Source organism: Lolium rigidum, chromosome 1, assembly GCF_022539505.1.
Source record: "Lolium rigidum isolate FL_2022 chromosome 1, APGP_CSIRO_Lrig_0.1, whole genome shotgun sequence".
In the NCBI taxonomy this organism is placed as follows: domain Eukaryota; kingdom Viridiplantae; phylum Streptophyta; class Magnoliopsida; order Poales; family Poaceae; genus Lolium; species Lolium rigidum.
The window spans coordinates 236,323,253-236,332,588 of record NC_061508.1 but is presented as its reverse complement, the minus strand read 5'-3'; the positions used below and the strand labels follow the sequence as shown (position 1 = coordinate 236,332,588).

The 9,336-nt window shown below is 42.1% G+C and overlaps 1 pseudogene; it reads left to right on the top strand.

The window, feature by feature from the left end:
- Nucleotides 1–4,280: 4,280 nt before the first annotated feature.
- On the top strand, nucleotides 4,281–9,077 carry LOC124683350 (annotated as a pseudogene).
- Nucleotides 9,078–9,336: the final 259 nt, after the last annotated feature.

Here is a 9,336-nt window from a genome sequence, read left to right as displayed (position 1 = left end):
GTCAACACAAAACTCAATTACCTCCTCATTTCCATAGCCCTTGGCGATGCTTCCTTCTGGCCTAGCACGGTTACGAACATATTTCTTTAATACTCCCATGAACCTCTCAAAGGGGAACATATTATGTAGAAATACATGACCGAGGATGGAAATCTCTTCGACAATATTGAAGAAGGATGGCGGGAACACCAACTCAAAACTAACAAGACATTTGACCACATCGTTCTGTAACCGTGGTAGATCTTCTGGATTGATTACCTTCTGAGAGATTGCATTGAGGAATGCACATAGCTTCACAATGGCTACTCGAACATTTTTCGGTAGGAGCCCCTCAAAGCAATCGGAAGAATTGCGTCATAATCACGTGGCAGTCGTGAGACTTCAGGTTTTGGAACTTTTTGTCCGCCATGTTTATTATTCCCTTTATATTCGACGAGAATCCATACTAGACCTTCATACTGCTCAGGCATTCAAAAAAGATGACATTCTCTTCTTTGGTAAGAGCGTAACTGGCACGAACTTGAAACCATTCCGGATGCCGGTCACCAGGGTCTTTCAAACGTTGCTGATCCTACCGTGCTTCCTTTGTATCATTTTTCTTCCCATACACGCCCAAGAAGCTTAGCAGGTTCGCGCAAATATTCTTCGTAACATGAATCACATCGATTGCAGAGCGGATATCTAGGACTTTCCAATATTCTAGCTCCCAAAATATAGATTTCTTCTTCCACATTGGTGCGTGCCCGTCAGCTCCCTGTGGAACTGATTGTCCGCCAGGACCCTTTCCAAAGATGACTTTCAAATCCTTGACCATATCAAATACCTCCGCACCAGTACGTTCCGCAGGCTTCGGTCGGTGATCTGCCTTGCCGTTGAAATGCTTGCCTTTCTTTCTTACGTTATGATGTCGGTGAAGAAATCGGCGATGCCCCAGGTACACGTTCTTATTACAATTTGGCAAATACACACTTTTAGTCTCATGTAAGCAGTGCGCGCATGCATTGTATCCCTTATTTGTCTGTCCCGAAAGGTTACTAAGAGCAAGCCAATCATTGATGGTTACGAAAAGCAACGCTGGTAGCTCAAATTTCTCTTCTTTGTGCTCATCCCACACACGTACACCAGGTCTGTCCCACAACTGTAAAAGTTCATCAACTAATGGCCTTAGATACACATCGATGTCGTTGCCGGGTTGCTTCGGATCTTGGATGAGCACTGGCATCATAATGAACTTCCGCTTCATGCACAACCAAGGAGGAAGGTTGTAGATGCATAGAGTCACGGGCAAGGTGCTATGGCTGGAGCTCTGCTCGCCAAAAGGATTCATGCCATCTGTACTTAGACCAAATCTTATGTTCCTTGCGTCAGCTGCAAAATCTTTAAACTCTCTGTCGATCTTTCTCCATTGCGTTCCATCTCGCGGGTGTCTCAACTCCCCGTCCGACTTACGGTCCTCTTTGTGCCATCGCAACAACTTGGCATGCTCTTTATTCCTGAACAGACGTTTCAACCGTGGTATTATAGGAGCATACCACATCACCTTGGCGGGAACCCTCTTCCTGGGTTTCTCGCCCTCAACATAATCACTGGGGTCATCGCCTCTGATCTTATAACGCAATGCAGTGCATACCGGGCATTCATTCAAATTCTCGTATTCACAGCGGTAGAGGATGCAGTCGTTAATGCATGCATGTATCTTCAGAACCTCTAAACCTAGAGGGCAGACAACCTTCTTTGCTTCATACGTACTGGCGGGCAACTCGTTATTCTTTGGAAACATATTCTTCATCATTTTCAGCAAATTTTCAAATCCCGAGTCAGATAGACCTTCCCGTGCCTTCCATTTCAGCAAATCCAGTGTGCAGCCCAGCTTTTTCAGACCATTATCGCATCCGGGGTACAACGACTTTTTGTGATCCTCTAACATGCGATCCAAATTCTTCCTCTCCTTTTCAGTTTCGCAGCCTCTCCGTGCATCAGCAATGGTCCGACCAAGATCATCAACGGACTCATCACGTGCCTCTTCTTCACCTTCCCCTTCACCTTCCCCATCACCTTCCCCACCTTCAGCATCCTCCATGAAAGTATCACCAAAATGATCAAGATAGTTGTCATCGATGATATTATCTTCATCTTCTTCCATTCTAACCCCTCTTTCTCCATGTTTGGTCCAACAATTATAGCTTGGCATGAAACCCTGCCGAAGCATGTGTAGTTGAACGTCTCTTGAGGAAGAGTAACCCTTATGATTCTTACAGGCAGCACATGGACAGATAACAAAACCCCCTTGCTTGTTCGCATTATCCACTACGAGGAAATCTTTCAAAGCCGTAATGAACTCACCGGAGAGTCGGTTACCGTACATCCATTGCCGATTCATCTGCATTATTATTATATAAAGTATGTAATTAACCATCATGCATTTGTTAAACTAACTAGCTAGAAATAATATAAATTAAACAATGAACTACACACATGCATATTTTATCAATGACACATGAAAGGTTCAAGTTGCTAACCACGATCGAGGACGAAAAATAAATGAGAAAGCTCAAGTGTGGCTCGGACACTTCATATCATATTTGTTTCATGCTCTCGGGCATTTCATCGAACACCTTGTGTGCATAAGAGGAACCAAAAGCAAACCCACCACCCCTTGTGAAGATTGTGAATAGAAGTGGCACCAAATGGCTAAGTGAAGTAAGCTGAGCTGCCTTTTATAGGGATAGACCTTTAGTCCTGGTTGGCCAGGACAACTACGACTAAAGGCCTTCGGGCCAGGCCTGAGGACCTTTAGTCGCGGTTGGCCTGGCCAACCGCGACAAAAGCTCCTCCTGTCCACCAGCTGGCCACCGAGCGCGCTGGGCCAAGGTCTTTAGTCGCGGGTCGCCTCCCGAACCGCGACTAAAGACCCCTTTAGTCGCGGTTCCTATATTTTGGGGACTAATAGGGACGGATGGAAGCCTCTTTTTCTACTAGTGCTAGTTCTACCTGTTGCAACTGCTGGTGTTGAAAGGGTCTTTTCTTCAATGAACTTCATCAAAAACAAGCTAAGAAGTAAGATGGGTCAAATATTCTTGAACGGTTGCTTGGTTACATTCATCGAGAGAGACTTCTTCTTGCAAGTTAAGGATGATGATATAGTCACTAGTTTTCAAGCCTTAAAGAATCGGAAAGTTGACCTATAACTTTAAGCTTTCCTGTTATTTTGCTATTTTATATCCTCTCTATATTACAGATGCTTCTTTGTTATGTTGAATAATTGGAACTTTTATAGGTTATTCAATTTCGTTTATGTTTTATTGTATGAATCTATGATATTTGGCCCGAATTGTTTCATATCTTCTATGTATTATAATATATAAGAACTATATAATGTTGTAATCATAGTATACATGGGAAAAAAATTAATCTTTGGAATTTGAATACACACTCTCCAAATACTGGACCCGCCGCTGGCGTGTACTACTAAGTATATATATATATATATATATATATATATGTATGTATGTACTGCGTAAGTATGGTGTATGCATAGTACATACTCTTAATCGACCGTCGGCACCGTCAACCTTTTTCCCATGCATATCTACATATATATGGATGTAGGACAGTAGAAGAATCGTTGCTAGATGCATAGCATAATATCTTACGATTTTATCAAGGACATTTGATACACATCGTGATTGTATTTTAGTCTGGTACTATCTTACTCGTATCCTCACACGAATCCTCGGGGACAAGAAAAATGTGTTTTCAATGTGTACATATAGCCTTATTTTAATAAAGTCCAGTCACTTATTTTTGGACAGAGGGGTAGAACTTTTTGTATACTGTATTTCCGGAAATGCTTTGTATTTTATTTTGTCCGTGCAATGATCTCTCTTGTGTGTTTTTTTTATTAGTCTCTCTTGTTTTGTATCGCTGGGTTCCATTTCTTTACATCTAATACCAAATGGGAGGTGGAGTCTAGGGAGAGACAAAAGTAAGCTTTTTGTGTAAGAAACGCCACGGTACCGGGTACGAGAGAGCAGTGGTCCAGTCTTTGGTCTTAACATGTGGTATTCGAAAAGAAAAAAGTCTTAACATGTGGTATTCGAACAACAAAAGTCTTAACATGTGGTCTACGACACTGTGTGCCTTGCGCGGACCTGGTCAGCGGAACTACTCGGTCGACCGGCGGGAGAAAAACATGGTAGTCGCTCGGCGGCTTAGCGTGCGCCCTATAATATCATGCTTTCAGTTGCTTGGTTAGCTTGAGATTCAGATTTACAACCATATCATTCCGTGGTGCCAAACCCCCGTACACGTACGAAGGACCTAACACGTACGGCGATGGCCCTCCTCAGCCTCAGCCGCCACGCTGGCGCCCTCCCACTACATCGACAGGGTCCTTCTTCTTCCGGCCAGCTTCTTGCACGACCACACGCGATCTCGACCTCCTCCCAGGCCATGGCCATGCACCGCCTCAGCCACCACAGAGGCATCCTCCCACTACGTCGGCAGGGTCCTTCTCCCCGCCAGCTTCTTGCACGATCGCGCACGATCTTGGCCCCCTCCCAGCCCACGGAGGAAGACAAGAAGACGGAGGAAGACGAGAAGCCCACGGAGGAAGACAAGAAGACGGAGGAAGACGAGAAGGAGAGCAGCCCCCCGCCGGTGTCGTGGGTGCAGAGGTCACTTGAGGCGGCACGCCCGTACGCGATGCTCGCTCGTCTCGACAAGCCCATCGGCTCCTGGCTCCTCGCTTGGCCATGCATGTGGTATGCTGCTTACTACTACTCCTTCCGTTCAAATGCATATACCTTGCGATCGACGTTCTAGCTTGTCAGTAGTACTACCTCCGTTTTAATAAAGTTTATATTTTATTTCGAAAAGTCAAACTACATAAAGTTTAACCAAGTTTTTAGAAAAATATGTTAATATGTACAATCCAAACTTAACTCCGTTAAATTCATCATGAAATATATTTGTATATGATTTCTACATATTATCTAGTTTTTTCAAAACTTGGATCAAACTTTACTTACACTAGTAGGAAAAACGTCATAGGGAGATGTTGCCAGTATAAACGCACGTGCCTGCTATTAGTAGCCGCGAGTCAAAAACGAGACGTGCGACTGTTGTGCGTGTACTAGTAGCGGAATGGAAAGTAGCGCACGTGAATACTAGGTGGGCCATAGATGCACTCGGTCAAAAAAAGTACCTGCAACAAGCACCAATGGAGGCACGCGAGCGCTATGTACATACCTACCGGTCGCGTGCCACTTTGCTTGCATGTTTCCAACATATTTGGCCGACGGGCGCGGGTGAGGCAAAACATTGGTAGTGTGCCCTATTTTGGCATGCTACTACTAATCAGTCTATTAGTAGCGTGCTCTATTTTGGCATGCTACTAATTCCAAGGATTTACACCGCCCCTCCGGAATCGATATCGCCTTTTTTAGTTTTTAAAAATAAAAGAAAATAATAGAAAATAGAAAATATGAAATATGAAATCCTTCGGAATGGCCATGTATTATGTCATCTAGTTTATGGAAAATTAACAAACATGAATTTCAATATATTATGCAAAACAGCGTCATGTTTCGGTAAATTGGCTTTTCTGGTTACATACGACTTCCGATTAAAAAGTTCATTATATGAAAATGTATGTACGGGAATTTTTACATCCGATTTCAACATCCTATGGCTGTTTACCGAATTTTTACATTCCGATAAATCGAAAAGGAAAACAGATTTTCTTGAGGTTTTAGATTTCGATGCAAAAAAATTCAAAATTGAATTTTTTTTTTTTCACTTCTCCACCCTCTTTCCCTCATCCTCTTCTATGGAATGATCCGCTTATAGCTGAGAAAGAACAAGGAAATAGCTAACGGAACGAGCTTATCGAACGTGCCATCCCACGTCTCCAATCGCCATGTTGCTGACAAAGCAGCACGAACTGGTCATGTGCCATCCTACGAAGCTTGTGCACCTGCCTAACTACCTAGCATAAAACTAGCCAAAGCCATGTGAACAAACTCGCAAACGGTGTCCAATTTATTCAACTACAAAGGGAAAATCATTAATTGAAGAAAATCCAGCTTTTGCCGAAAACAGCTAGAACCACTACAGTAACAAAAGTGTTCATTTCAAAGAAGAGAGTGTAGAGTTTAGCCAACAGTCAACCTATTACGTAGAGACAAGCCCCAATGGCAGAACAACAATGATCCAAAATAAGATCACGGTGCCAGCAACTCCCGCCTCCCAATACTATGTTGCCTTGTGTCCGGCTGGTGCTTCAAAATAATCATGGTGGAGTTTTTCCTAAGTTGACCCATGCGGTCATGCACCCCCTTGCCACTATGTATAAACTTTGTTATATTGCGCCTCATCGACATTAAAACAAGGACACCAAACCTGTGGCTAAAACACCTAGATCACGCAAAAATAGGGCAACATGCCCCAATTAAGAGAGGAAGCCGACATTACTGATGCTGCCAACCATATCCCTTGACCTCGATGACAAGAGTTGATCATTCAGGTTCTCCACCGCAAATACACAAGTCAATAAGCCACCCACACCGCACACACCAGATCGGGCCCCACAGCGCCGACTTTGTGTGGGCATATCCTATCATGGGTTACCGGCGACCATGATATGGTGGAGGGGGGGGTGGTATCGGGGGCACCTGCAGGCACAACTTGTGTCACCTTGTCAAGGGAGTCAATTCATTACTTTTGTGTTCTCACTATACGATATAAGTTCTAGAACATCACTTCTCAAAATACATTGATGATTGCTCTTGCTAATTGTTTGGTTACACTTTCATACACATGCAAGAGAGCTCACGGTCATTTTTAACATTGCCAAGTTACAACAGAAATCTTCTATAGGGTTCATAATAAAAAAACAAAGCACCGTTATATGGTTTGCTAAAGCTTCATAGGAGACATTTTAATGCATTTTGGTATTGTTTTCTTATATTAGTTTAAAGCATATTTGTCTGTTAACCTCCTATAACCTTTGCTTCGTAGGTCACTAACAATGGCGGCAATGCCGGGGCGCTTCCTGACTTGAAAATGCTCGCACTCTTCGGATGTTTAACTATCCCCATGAGGGGAGCCGCTTGCACGGTCAACGATCTTTTCGACCGCAACATTGATAACAAGGTTATTTTTGTATCTTCTTTATACTTTCTTCTAGTTGCATACAACACCCTTCAGAATTTTCCTGTTATGGAAAATACATTGAAGTTTTTCGAACCATTGATACATACACGGATCAAATGCATTTATGGATGTATTATATGTTTACTTTTGAAATAGTAATTTAGCAAACTGAAGTTTCATATGTGATGCTAAATATGATAAGTACTAGATTAAACAAACAACTTAGTCCCACATAGAGAGAAATATGCTGAGCAAGGTTCCAAAATACTAGATATATTTTCTGGAGATGCAAGTAGGTCACTATTAAGGTACCTTCTACCCTAATTAGTTTTTAAATAAACTAAAATTTTGAAAGTAATGATTTTATGGGATAAGTTAGCTCAATTCTTAAATTGAAGTTAGTACATGTATTCTAACAATGACTCACTTGCATATTGAAGTGACTCAAACAAGGAAGTGATTGTGAACATGTTTCTCATGTAGGTTGAGCGCACCAAAAGCAGGCCGCTTGCATCAGGCGCTCTAACTCCTACTCAAGGATTGTGCTTCTTCGGAGTTCAACTACTACTAGGACTGGGAGTTGGTTTTCTTCTCCAACTGAACAACTTAAGGTAATTCCTTTTTTTGCTCTTGCGAGTGGAACGAAATCTATCTATTTCGGATGCTCCAAAGTCGAACCTAAGAAACAGTCTACCATATGGCATTGTGTGCAATTCATATAAACAAACCCTGCAATTCTAATGTATCTCTGTTGATCCATTTTGACGCACTAATTTCCAGAAAATCCAACGAAATATAGTTTTTGAGATACATTTTGCTTCTATCATTATAAAATATCCCCTCTAAATTTGTCTCTTTTTCTATGTAGCCGTGTTCTTGGGCTCATTTGGTTTCCATTGGCCTATTCATATCCCCTAATGAAGAGGCTCACATTTTGGGTACGTGATAAGGTTATACTAACGTAATCTTGCTTTCAAAGAGTGATCACTTAAGTTACTTCCAATGCAATTTTTAACAGCCTCAGGCATATCTCGGATTATCGTTCAACTATGGAGCTTTATTAGGATGGGCTGCTATCAAAGGTACTTTAGAGCCCACCATCGTCCTTCCAATGTATATTGCTGGGATATGTTGGACATTGGCGTATGATACCATATATGCACACCAGGTATTCTTTCATATCAAAATTGAGCAAAAACATCTTATTAGGTTGACAAGGTATCTTATCATCATATCATAATGCATGTCAGGACATAAAAGATGACCTCAAAGTAGGAGTTAAGTCCACAGCCATAAGGTTTGGAGATTCAACCAAGCACTGGATTAGTGCCTTTGGTACTGCAACGATTGGCGGTTTAGCACTTAGTGGCTATAATGCTGGACTTGGTTAGTGGTCATTATGAGAATTGAATTAATTTTATTTTTAAGTAACATATATTGACTTTTTTACATTAATCATGTTCCACAGCTTGGCCATACTACCCAATTCTTGCAGCTGCAGCTGCACAGTTGGCATGGCAGATTTCAACTGTTGACTTAACTGATCGCGCAGATTGCAACAGGAAGTATGATTTTCTAAATTTAAATCATTTTGATTTAGAACAAATTATATGACCATTGGTTTCTTACACAGCTATCATGTTCTTGATCTGATTAAGTTGCATCCTTGCTATGCAGATTTGTCTCAAATAACTGGTTTGGAGCATTGGTATTCATTGCCATATTTTTCGGTCGACTTGCATCATGATCGCTACATCAGGCGTGATGTGACACTGTGACTTCCATATAGGATTTTACACATTTTTGTGACTGCCCTAGAATGAGAGACAATTTGTGATATGCTAAGTGCAGTGTACTCCAAAATAAACATTTCAAAGTTCACCATTTAATAACATCAGAGTAAATAAGATTTGGAAAAGTTACGACCAATATGGCTATCGACTTCTCCCCGGAAGAAGCATGCCATCCGATGCCTACCCAAGAGGAAACACACAACCATCCATCAGGATAGGGCCTCATCTTCTGGCCTAGTCCCATCGTGCTTCCACTACAAGAGATCTATCAAAACATCACATACAAGATGGGAAACGTCACGGACACCCATCCGCGATGAAATTTACGACAAAAAAAGGAAAACGCTTCGGAACCCCCGGGGATTGCGCGTGTCGCTTCCTCCGGCTT